General features: G+C 41.4%; 1 protein-coding gene and 1 pseudogene across 1 annotated transcript in view; both read right to left on the minus strand.

Annotated features, from left to right (window-relative positions):
• The window catches only part of LOC116095100 (pyroglutamylated RF-amide peptide receptor), a 79555-nt gene that overhangs the window by 62329 nt on the left and 3821 nt on the right, over window positions 1-13405 (minus strand). The window lies entirely within an intron of this gene.
• LOC116094834 lies at window positions 8581-9678 on the minus strand (annotated as a pseudogene).

Here is a 13405-nt window from a genome sequence, read left to right on the forward strand (position 1 = left end):
TGGATAGACCATCTTAATACCCACACCATTTCTTAAATGAATGTAACCTGTTCTCTGTGGGCTGAGAAAGAAGTCACTCACTCAACTCAAATAGCTTTAACCATAACAGGAAGTCTGTATCCAAACATCGAGCCTACAATTCATTTCTTGGTGCAGCAGAACTAACAACTCTCAGTTTAGCTACGATGGAGGTAAAATTCTTTGGTGATGTGAAGGTCATTGAAATACAGCCTTATTACAATGAAAAAAGAGTCAGGTTTAGATTTTATTTTGATATTTTTGAGATTATAATTTAATTATAGGTCTCTCTTGCTTTTTCTCCCTCTAGTCCCTCCCATATACTGCTCCTAACTCTCCTTCAAATATATGACCTCTTTTTTCACTAACTGTAATTGCATGTATATATGTATGTACATATATGTTGCTAAATATAATGCTCAGTCTGTATAATATTAACTGTATGCATGTTTTCAGGGTTAATTGTTTTGCACCGAATAACCAATTAGTATGTGCTTCCCTGGAGAAGGCCACCTGTCCTGTTCCCAATTTTGTTCAGTTGCCTGTAGTTTGTTGTGTAGGGATGAGACCTCGTATGGAGAGTCACACAGTCACAACTTTCTTCCTGATGAGCTTCATTGCTGCAGCTGTGGATTCCACTTCAGTTTCTACAAGACTTGTCTCTTAGTTTTTTGAGAGAGTCTCACTCTTATGGTCATGCCTCTACCTCCACCTATTGAGTGTGAGAAACACAGGCATGAGCCATTACACCTGATTTTATTTAAGGTAAACTGAGTCTTTGTTCTTTGGAAGCAAATAAGCACAAATACAATGTATATCAAAAATAGATGTGGTGGTTTGAATGTCAGTGGACACATAGGACTTCAAAACTGTGTTGAGCAACTCATGTTTAGATCAACAGTTAATAAATGGGACCATGGAACTGAAAAGCTTCTATAGGGCAAAGGATAAAGTCAAAAGGACAAAACAGCAGTTTGCAGAATGGGGAAAGCTCTTCACTAACCCTACATTCGACAGAAGGCTTGATGCCCAAAAATATGTAAAGAACTCAAGAAAATAGGCATCAATAAACAAAATAACCCAATTAAAAATTGGGGTACAGAGATAAATAGAGAATTCTAAGCAGAGGAATCTCTAATGGCTGAGAAACACTTAAAGAAACACTTAGGATCCTTAGTCATTGGGGAAATTCAAATCAAAGTTTCTGAGATTCCATCTTACCACCACCAGATTGGCTAAGATCAAAAACTCAAGTGACAGCACATGCCGGCAAGAATGTGGAGCAAGGGGAACACTCCTCCATTACTGGTAGGTGAATAAACATACACAACCACTTTGGAAATCAATTTGTCAGTTTCTCAGAAAACTGGGAATAGTTCTACTTGAACACCTAGCTATACCACTCCTGGGCATGTACCCAAAAGATGCTTCACCATACCAGAAGGACATGTGTTCCACTATGTTCATAGCAGCTTTATTCGTAATAGCCAGAGACTGGAAACAATCTACATGTCCCTCAACTGAACAATGGTTAAAGAAAATGAGATACTACTCAGCTATTAAAAACAAGGACATCATGAAATTTGTAGGAAAATGGATGGAACTAGAAAGTATCATTCTGAGTGAGATAACCAAGAAAGACAGACATGATATATACCAACCCAGTTACAAAACCTTAGAGCCACAATTTACCCTGCCTACAAGATGTGCAAGGGTAAAAGATGGAGCAGAATTTGAGGCCAACCAATGACTACTCCATCTTGAGACCCATGCCATTAGAGTGAGCCAGCCCCTGACACTATTAATGATAGTTTGCTATATTTACAGACAGGAACCTAGCATAACTGTCATCAGAGATGATTCTGTTAACATGTTAACATGCCTTTTAGGCTCTGTCCAACAGTTACCAAGCAACAGCCCAGGTAGGCCTGGCTTGCTATGAAAAGGACTGTTTGGCCTCTCTCTCTCTCTCTCTCTCTCTCTCTCTCTCTCTCTCTCTCTCTCTCTCTCTCTCTCTCTCTCTCTCTGTCCCTCCCCCTCCCCTCAGGCCTGTCTCTGGCCTCTCCTCCATCCCCACTGTGTTCCAGGCCAGCCTCTTCCTCCTCTCTGTCTCTGTCTCTGTCTCTGTTTCTGCCTCTCTCTCTCTGAGTGTGTGTGTCCTTCTGTCCTTTCTCTTTCTCTGCCTCTACTCTTTTCTCAACCCACTTCCCATGCCCCCAAATAAATTCTATTTTATACCAGACCTGTCGTATGACTGGTACCTTGAGGGGGGCACTAAGGCACCCCCTCCCACCACACCATTCTGTGCTTTAAAAAACATATCCGCCTCACCCAGCCACTGATGGAAACAGATGCAGAGACCACAGCCAAATATTAGGCAGAACCTGAGAAGTCCCCGGAGTTAGGATAGCTTGATATCTGCTGATATCTGTGGTAGGCTCCCCTTTTCTAAGGAGAAAGGGAGGAAAGATAGATGGGGGGGTGGTGAGAAGGAGTGACTGGGAGGAGAAGAGGGACTGGAAACTGTGATCACTGGGATATAAAGTAAATAAATAACATAATTAACTAAAAACTTCTGTGTTGAGACTGGAAAACTATGGGGACTTTTGAAGTTGGACTAAGCACTTTTGAAGTTTTGTATTATAATGTAGTTATAAGCCAACAGGAGTGTGGCACGTGGTTGGTTAGTGAGAGTGGCCTTCTTGGGCTCCTTTCTTGGAAAGCCTGTTACCCAGTAGAATTACATTGGAAGGATTAGGAGATATAGGACCATCAAGAGAGGTGTGTGACTGTTAACTCTTTCTGCCCCATGGTTGTATTTCCAGATGTAAGTCCATTCTCAGTTGCTGTAGCAACATGCCTGTCTTTCTGCCGCCATGCTCCCTTCCTTGAAGATCATGGACTCATCCCTGGAACTATAAACGCTTTATAGCTTTCTTCCGTAAGTTGTCTTTGTTACAGTGCCTCTTCATAACAATACAAAAGTAACAAAGACAAAATGAAATCCCATTCTTATGTACACCATAAAGCTAAATATAGCTAATTTCTAAACAGTGCCAAATATTATTATGGTAACAACATGATTGATACTCATTGATTCATTCGAAACATTTTTATAGAATTTCCTATCTGCTACTGACAACTTTCTGTGCTGAAAACAGAGTGTTGGGTTTACAATAAAATGTGTCTTTAGTTGCAAAATTCAGATAACTTGTTTTTCAATACTGAAAATCTAACTTGAATCTTGAATAATGTGTTCGCTGTATTAACCAACAGATTTGGCATCCTGCAAACACATTACATGAAGTAATTCTGTTGTGGGTAATTTAAACTTTTAATAAAACTTTTAACATCTTGCTCAACTCTTTTTATTTCATTAGATCCTGGCTTAATTTGTTGTAAGAAGCTGGTCAGCACTAACTTTCAAGGCGTGCTCCCTCTGTCTTTAAAGACAGCCTCAAGTTATTCTACCATGCATTACCCGTGTTTCTCAGAACCTGGTAAGAAAGCCAATACGTGAATCAGGCTCATTGGGACACTTACATGAGCTTTTGATGAAATCAAATTCCTCCTCATAAAGAGCAAATTCTTGATTGTTTCTAGATACCACAATAAGGAAAGGCTTTAAATGGATGCAGCATCATTGAATGGGCTGTGGTCACCCACATGTCTGAGTGTAGATTTGGGGAACAGGAGCAAGTGTAAATGGCAGCTCCCCAATCAGGGCCAGGGCCGAGCAGAGTCTGAAACAGGAATGAATTTTCAACCAGCACTGTGTTCTGCCTGCTAAGCACTAATGATCAGTTTGAACCCTTATAATTTAAGAACAGAAATAACTTTTCATGTCGCTTGTTCAAAGTCAAATACAAATAGGCTATAAATTTATGTGACTGGCACCATTTTATATATAAATTCCTCTTGTATATATTTGACATATTTATCAACAGTGCACTTTTTATAGCATTTAATCAGAGTTACTGGACACAAACCTATTCTACATACAAGCAAACACATTCAAAATACTACCACTCAATCAACTGTATTTGCAAAGGGTCCTAAGTTCTCAGCCCCTTTGCTCATAGAATCACTCATTCTCACATCATCCCTGTGCAGTGGGTTGGTGTGTTCTGTCAGGCTTACAAATGAGGACGTCACACTGAGTATTTTAATGATGGCTTTAACATCAGTCGCTATCCTCTGCTGATTATACCACTCAGAGACTTTATATGCACTGCAATTCCAATAGAGAAAAGTGTCTTTTTGTACAGAATTAGAAGAAATTTCCAAGTAATAGTTTATAGGCAAAAATATGTACATAGTACTTACTTCATTTTGAGGTCAAATTGGAATCCATAAGAACCGGGTCTGCTATTCATTTTCTCATTTGACATATATATATAGGCTACTTTCACCCCCCCATCTCCCTTCTAACTTTGTCCATGCCCTCCCTCCACCTGCCTCTTTACCCCTCACAAGTCCCTTTCTCATACTCATGCCTTTGCATTTTGTTTTGTGACCCACTGGGTAGCCAGAGCTGTGGTGTTCAAAACCAGAACCTGGTTTTTGAACTATTTCTTGGACCCTGGCAGGCTCACCTGTGAATATGCAAGTGAAGACAAGGACTACTTCCCCCAAGGTCCCATAGTCTCTTTCCAGTCTTGACTGATGGCAGGCCCAATCTTGTGCAGGCTCAGCCAATGGAGACAATGGCAGCTGCCGTGGGATTACTGCTTAGAGCTGTACCATGCCTAGAATGGAGCATCCCACAGTCCCTTTCCCTATTTATCTTCCAGCTCTTACATCCTTGCTGTCCCTTTCTTGGCGATGTTCCCTTAGCCTCAGAAGGGGAGGTATGGGTACTGTTGAGAGTTGACACTAATTGTCATTTTCTCTCAGCACCCTGAGCAGCCATGAGTCTCTGCACTCACTACCAACCATTTATCACAAAGCGAAACTTCTTTGGGCAAGGCAGGGAATAGCATCTGTCTGTCGGTATAAACATAAAATATTGATTAAAAAACCAAACAAGATGTAAAGCTTATTATGTTCTTGTAATAGTTTCTGCAGCATCATCTGCCACCAGAGGGCAGCATCAGATATTATTTTTAAGCTGCTCTGGCCTTCTGATGATGCCAGGCAATATGATACACAACCCAACGAATATTAAAGCATCTTGTATCCAGTGATGCACAGCATAGGGTCACCTCTCCCAGGAGGCGAGCACAGGCTGTCTTTTAAGATTTCTGTGATCCGTACTGGCTCACTGCCTAATGAATGCTTTTAGTTTTAGTTTCATAAAACCAGATAAAAACAGAAAGCATTTCTCTAGCTGTTGCAGAATTAATCATTAGGAGCCCATCGCTCTCAGATCTAAAGGGACACAAATACAGCATCTGCTGAACTTTCCTCCATGCCACAGGCTAGGAGAAAGCTACAGGGGAAGTTCTCCAGTGTGGCTCTTGGACCAATCTGAGATTCCTCAGCAGCAGAAGAACGCAATTGGGGATCTGGCAACACAGGAGCTGCTCTGCCATAAAGTGTATGAACATGAAGAGAGAGGCAGAAAATGGTTCTGTTTTCATGATCTACAGAAACAGCTGACACACCCTATGGAGGATAGAGTCAATGGCGGTGAAGACCCTATTGAGGTTGATGTGGGGTTTGTAGTTTCTTGCAAAGTTCCTGTGTCTTTTCAGATCAAGCCAGTCCAGGAAAGGCGGACATAGAACAGCTTTATAATGCTAGTTAAGCTCAACCTCAAAGCTTCATGCAGGGACTGACCAGGTCACAGAGGAGGATGTCAAAGAATTCAAAAGCAGAAGATATACATCACTGGGCTTATGGGCTATTGGATGGACTCAGTCCTACAATCACATCTTTATGATGTATAGCCACCTTCAGAGCTTCTTTCCCAGGGGCCAAACATTCTCGTGACTAACAGGATCACAGCTGTCATTGCTGCTGCTCTGAGCTTGGCTGGTTATACTTTCATACCTGTAAGCAGCAAGGAATCACGTAACCAGAGCAGACTCGTGAGTCCTTGAGAATCCACAGACATTCAGGGAGTTTATTACTTAGACAACACAGAACAGATCAGCTCCTCATGCCTCCAGTCCCACAGAAAGAAAGGTATTCCACTTGGATGTCAATTATGACTAACAGCAGATGCAATGGCTCACTCTGCTAGAGAGGATACAAACTACAAAGGAACTCTCAGATGGTACAGCCTGTGGCTAGGCGGGAAACTCTGAGCTCAGCTAGAAGCAAACACGGGAGATGGGTGAGAAATAAGTATCTTGCAGTGTGCTTTGCTCTATGAGGTATCTACAAGCATCCCTCCAGGAATCAGCTCAGATGGTGGTAAAATCCTGCCTGTATGGACTCATGGGAAACATGCAAGGCTACCAGGGTACCATGTGAACCTCATCCTGAATATCCCCAGAGTGAATCTACTCTATGTAAGCCATTCAAGTGGGAGTGACCCTAACCCACTCCCATCACATGGCATGATGAAGGCCTGAGCAGAGGATCTCACAGCCTTGTTCACAATAACTGATTCTCTGAGTAAGAGTGAGGCCCACCTGCCTAGAACCCTTCCAGAAATTTCCAGATAAACCAAGAAGTATCCTTTATAATCTTCTAGGTAGAGATAAAATTTTAGTACAGGTATTCTTTTCTGTCCTTATTCTCATTGTCCTACAAAGAGTAGATCTTCTACATAAACTCCTGTGGCTGCTAATTCCCTCTTCACTTTCTATGAAAATTTAGTGATTTTTTTTCTTGACTAGTGGTAACAGAAAAAACACTGTTTTTTTCTCCTCTCTCTCTCTCTCTCTCTCTCTCTCTCTCTCTCTCTCTCTCTCTTTCTCAAAATGTGCACAAAGCTAATTCAAAAAAGAACATTCAGATTAGTCCTGTGGCACAATTTCTGAGTTTTCTTCCAAATTTTTGTTTATGTATCTCTCTCTTTTTTAAAAAGATTTATTTATTTGATGTAATTGAGTACACTGTAGCTGTCTTCAGACACACCAGAAGAGGGCATTGAATCCCATTACAGATGGTTGTGATCCACCAGGTGGCTGCTAGGAATTGAACTCAGGACCTTTGGAAGAGGAGCCAGTGCTCTTAACCAATGAGCCATCTCTCCAGCCCCTATGCTGTGTGTTTCTTGAATATTTTTCTTTAAAAACCTGTATTCTCTTTCCTCCCCCACAAGACTATTACTAGCTGTCATGGTTACCATTAATAGATTTTGAAAAGCATCCCATGGGACTCTTGATTCCACAATCAATTTGCCCATATGGAAATTTCTATAATAAAATAAAGCTCTGTAGTAAGCTGATCTGAACTAGTCCCATAAGTTAATATCTTTTCAAAAAATAAACTTCAACAACTTCCTTTAGCCTATTTCTTCACTTACCAGTTTGTAATCTCTAAGAATTTGCCAACTGTTCCAAGCAGCATGCAAGGCATGTCTTACTTTTTTTGTCGTCCTCCTATCTCCCATCCATCCAGTGGAATATATTCTTATTTTTTTATATAAAACCATAGGCAAAGTTGTATTTGTTAGAAAGAGTGATAGGGCTGTTTTGATAAAGCCTGTGAGCCGCACTTCCTGCTTCTTCCACACAGCCAATCCTTGAAGCTTGGGCAAACAGACCAGAAACCTCTGTGAGCAGTGCTAATTCACACCTAGAGTTGTAGTTTTCAAAAAAGAATCATTGTAATTTTTTATTTGTATGTTTTGTACTTCAACCTTTTTTTAAAAAAAGAAATCTTTAACTTCTTTACAAATGTATTCTGAAAGACTCCAGAGATGTCAAGGGCATCAGTAAGGTTACAGCAGACAGCTTACAAAGGGACAGCTGCCCCAAGTTCTTGTCAGACTGTGGGCTGTATTTTGCACAACCTTTCATTGCATTTCCTAAGCATTTCTGACTCTTTTTCACATTTTAAAAAACATAACAACTCCAGTGAGATTGTATATGTGGAAGGCACTGTGTTTTTTTAAAACTCTGTCTCAATCGTTTTTTAAATTTTAGCCTTCACAACAAGCTAACCAACCCCCTGACTCAGTCAGCATTGGTTAGTGTTTATACCACACGGTGGTTTTCAGCTTTGGCAAGAAATTATAATCCTTCCTAATGAGAGGAACTTTTGAAAATGTAAAACAAGTTATGACACACAGACCAACAAAACCAGAATAACTTAGTGTGGGACCAAGCATTTGTTAAAAGTCCCCAAGTGGTATGATTCCCATGTTTTCAAAGACTGACATTCATTGCTCAAAAATAAATTCTCTCTCTCTTCCCTCCCTCCTCCCCTCCTTCCCTCCCTCCTTCCCTTCCTCTTTCTCTCTTCCCCTCTCTTTTTCTCTCTCTCTCCCTCCCTCTTCCTCCCCCTTTCCCTCTCTTTCTCATCCAAGGCTTCTTTAAGAATAAAATGATGTGATGGGTTCATAATCAACAGCATTGTGATAAATACTTCGTCTTCTCTTTATCACTTCCCTGGCATCATTCTCTATGCTTCCAACACCTCCTCAGTAAGTAAATTACTTAATCCCTAAGCCCTGCTGGCACAGGCTCCATGTTCTCTTGGTCTACCTCCTTCCCTATGCTTGCTCCATCCTCTGTCAGGTAGCCCAGAGTAGCTACAGGCACAGAGTGAAAGGTTCACCCTCAAGAAAAGAGTGAAGTGGGGGCTATCGCAACCCTGGGCAACAAAATGGGGCCTAAGGGCAGAGGAAAAGATACAGGCCGGCCGCCCAGGGAAAGGAGATGCTGCAACCCTATATTCCTCTTGTTGGCAATAATCAATACTTAATTGTTTGGTTTTCTAGAGATGGTTACATAGCCATACTGGGACCACATCCTTCTCCAGCCCAAGTTGCTCTGCAGTGGTGCTTATCTGCCTTATGGTGGGCTTTGAGTACTGCAGAAATATGTTCTCCATGCTCCCTCTCAATCTCCGTTCTCCTCCGGTTTCTTTTCCCGGCCTACACCAGGGTCTCTGCTCTGAATATCTCCTGAAGGTTGTTGTCAGCTTCCTCCACACACATCTGCAGCAGAAGCCACAGCTTACACACATTCTTGAAACTGAGCCGCAGATCCTCAAGGGACAAATGGTTTGCTAGCTGAACCTTTCCAAAAAGAACACCCAAGGGTGAGCCCCACATTGGCTGGGATTCTCTACTGTTTGAGCAGCTTGGCAAACTACTGTAGTTCTTTCTGCAGGCTTTTCATGTCTTGGGATTCCTCTGGACTTGGTTTCCCCTTCTCTACTGTCTTGACTCTGGGCCCAGGGAAGGCCCCTTCCAAGTTACTCTTACTCCAGCTCCTGCCTGGCCCTTAGGCTATAAACTCTCCGGGTCAACTTGTGGCTTTAGATCCACTCCAATCTGAAGTCTACAGTATGCCACCAGTCCATGGATCTCATACACCAAGGGACATAGGTAGATTCCCCAAGATCTCTGAGCCTTTGTTGGCCCACTAGGAGGGCCTTGGAAGCTTAGTCAGGTCTGAAGGTCCACCTAGCCTAGCTCCAGCCCTTCTGACCCATCATCACTCATGATGGAGATGAGAAAGCAAAGTCTGAATCTAGATGTACATCTATGGGGAAGACAGGCATGCCAAGCTCTGACCTGATGGAAGCAGGGTTCATCTAGGGATGCAGAAGTAAATTTTTTATGTCAACTACCAGAAAATTAATTTTCTACATTTTCTTACTGGGCAAGTGCTTTTCAGGGATAGTGAGTGTCTATAGATGCGTGTTTTTCTTGAATGCACTGCCATTACTTGAGGTACTTTGAGAGCTTTTTCTTGGAATTGCTCTTAGTCAGTTTGCCAGCCATGATTAAAAAATTCTTCTGACTGCCCACCACAGGATTGTGGAGGAGCCATAGACCTGCATGTACTAGAGGAAGCCATCTTTCCACAGCAGAGGCTGCACTCATAACAGGATGAACTAGACACAGAGTTTGGAGGTCTCCTAGCAGGATGAACTAGGTGCAGAGTTTGGAGGTCTCCTAGCAAGGCTGCTACTTGCAATTACCTTTAAAGCCGTGGTTCTCAACCTGTGGGTCACGATTCCTTTGGGTCAAACAACTCTTCACAGGAATCTCCTGTGACCATCAGAAAATGCAGATGTTTACATTATGATTCTTAACAGTAGCAAAATTACAGTTATGAGGTCTCAACAAAAACAATTTTATGGCCAGGAGTCACCAAAACATGAAGAACTGTATTAAAGGATCATATAGCATTAGGAAGGTTGAGAACCACTGCTATAAACACTTTCATTTTACTTTACCAATGATTAGAATCATAAAGGAGGATAGAATTGTAACTTATTACTTCTTTCTGGATCTTCAGATTCTATGCCCTAGGTTTCCATTCAGTCATCCAAGTCCCACTTCCTCTTAGGCACCCCCAAATCCTCACCTCCCACCCCCATTCATATCCCAGCTCTTCATACTTACACAGTATATTCTGGAAACCTCTACAAATCCCCTCCTGCATGCTCCATCATTTTGCTGAATATTTCTTTCCTTTCTTGACTTAACTATAAACTAGCTATTCTACAAGAATACAGTTTCTCAACACCTAAGATTCTTAATATCTGAGAAGTTATCCAGGACATGCTGACTACAACCATGATTACTCCATTGACCACAATTTAGACCTTGGGCAGGAGGCAAGATATAATGAGAGATCAGAGATCAGTGGATATTGTTAAGATTTCACATCGGTTTTTATATATGGGGATTTCTGAGGAGAAATAGAAAAATAAAAAGCATTACACTGTTATGATGCATAGTCTTTGGGTCAGGTGAAAGATCATGTCTTCAGACTGTAATTAAAGTTCACATCATCCATCCATCAAACAGGAAAGTTCTGACCACAGTCTCTTGATGCAGAAATGCACAACAAAAGTAAAGACTTTACAAAGTGAGAGAAGTTGTAATAACCACCAAAGCAAAGAAGATTTAAAGAGGAATGTGAAGAAAAAAAGAGATTGGAGAAGAGAACATTGCTCTTGATTGGTGGTCAGAGAAAAATCAGCTATTCTGAATTACTTAGAAACAACACCATCAGGGAATACAGAGGAGGCTTTTAGACTTCATAAAAAGTTAAAAAGAGGAAGAAACAGGAAAAATGAGAAAACTATTCACAAGGACAGGTAAATTCATTGACTGCAGGAGAGCAAAAGGCAAGTCAATGTTGACATTTCAAAACAAATGAGAAGAGAGGACAGAGAAAGAGCTCACAGGTCCCATTTCTGAAAGCTATGCCACCTCTGCAGCAGTATAAAGAAAGCAGCAAGAATCCCTGCTCCTGCTACTTAGAATTCCTAGAGCAGAAAATACCAATGGCCAACAAATACCTGGGGGTGTAGAGGTGGGGGATAGGGATAGAGGGGTGGAGGTGGGGAAGAGTTCAATAGTTTTAGCCTTCGGGGAATGTAAATTGAAAATGCTTTGGGATTCCATTCCTGACCAGGTAAAGGATGTAGGGAAAGAGACACTTCTGAAAAGATGCAAATTGGTATATAGCCACCACAGAAATCAGTATGGAGAGTATGGAGGGACTTCAAACAACTAAAATACATGTACTACATGATCCAGCTGAATGACACTTGGGTCTATAACTGAAGGATTTTAAGTCAACAAGCCAAAGAGATATTTACATATCTATGTTTAATGCTATAGTAATCACAATAGCTTAAAATATGGAACCATCCTAGATGATCATCAGTAGATAAGTTCATAAAGAAAGCATGTGACTCACACACACACACACACACACACACACACATTCTCAAGCACACACACAGACATACACAGATGCACATATACACATAGAAACACCTAAACACATGCACAACATACACACAATGACATAGACATATACAGACACATACACACTGATGCAAACACATAGACACATGCACACAAAAACAGACACATAAATACAGATGCACATATACACACAGGCACACACAGAGATGCACACACACACAGACACACACAGAGATGCACACACACACACACACACACACACACACACATACACATACTTCTATTCAGCTTTAAAGGAGAATAAGATTGTTATTTGCAGGCAAGTAGATGGGGCTGGAGGTGGCAATATTAGACAAAATAATCCAGACTCAAAAAGACAAATAAGAAAGACAAACATTTCATATTTTCTCTGAAATGCATGTTGAAGGGGAGAGAAGGAATGCAGAGAGAAGGGAAAGGGAATGAGGAGAAAGCGTTAACAGAAGGAAAGAGATAAAATGTTACACATTTTCCTTCCTATGTGGATTATATATATATAATAAGACACGAAAACAGACCATGGAATATTTGGGAGAAGAAAAGGGTCCAGCATGAGGTGGAGGGAAAAAGGATATTAACGATGAATCTGATTAAATTTCAATGTTATAGATGTGTGAAGATGTGTCAAAATTAAACCTGTTACTTTGAACAATAACTGAAAATGGAAAAAAATTAAAATTGTAAAAGAAAGGAAAGCTGACAAAAAGGAAGGCAAGTATGGTGGTTTCAAACCCATGTGCATGCGCATGTGCGAGCACACACACACACACACATACACGCACAAGCACACGCACACACAGATGCCTTGGGCTTGTGGATCAGTTGCAATCTCTCAGCTACTACTCCAGCACCTTGCCTGTCTGTCTAGTGCCATGATCCTCCCCATGATGGTCATGAACTCACCATGACACTGTAATCAAGCCCTCAGTTAAATGCTGTGTTTTTTATAAGTCACTTTGGTCATAGTGTCTCTTCACAGCAATAGAGAAGTAGTTAAGGCATGAAGGGAGAGGGATGAAAAGCTTCCATAGTAACTTGTGTTCTGCTGGGCAACTTGTAGATGCTACAGGTTAACAGATCTCCTGACTAGGGTGTAGTGGAGTAAATAAATTTAGTGTCTGTGGATATATTTTCCTACTTGTCCTTTATGGGATGTGGTGGTTCGAATGGGAATGGCTCCCAGAAGCTCACATATTTGAATACTTAGTCCTCAGTTGTTAGAACAACTTGGGAAGCTGTTTGGGAGGTGTGGCCTTGTTGGAGGAACTGTGTCACTGAGGGTGGGCTTTGAGGCTTCGTATGGCTTGTGGGATTCTCAGTGTGTTCTCTGCCTCGTGGCTATGTCTCAACATGTGATCCTTCACTACAGGATCACCAATTCTAACCCTCCCAGGCCATGAGCCAAATTAAATGCTTTCTTTTATAAGTTGCCTTGGTCAATGTGTTTTATCACAGTAATAGAAAACTAAGACATCAGAAAAGAAGAAGTAAAAGGAGGAGGAGGAGGAGAAGGAAGAGGAGAAGAGAACGAGAAGAAGAAGAAGAAGAAGA

The sequence above is a fragment of the Mastomys coucha genome, unplaced genomic scaffold (genome assembly GCF_008632895.1).
Source record: "Mastomys coucha isolate ucsf_1 unplaced genomic scaffold, UCSF_Mcou_1 pScaffold17, whole genome shotgun sequence".
Taxonomy (NCBI): domain Eukaryota; kingdom Metazoa; phylum Chordata; class Mammalia; order Rodentia; family Muridae; genus Mastomys; species Mastomys coucha.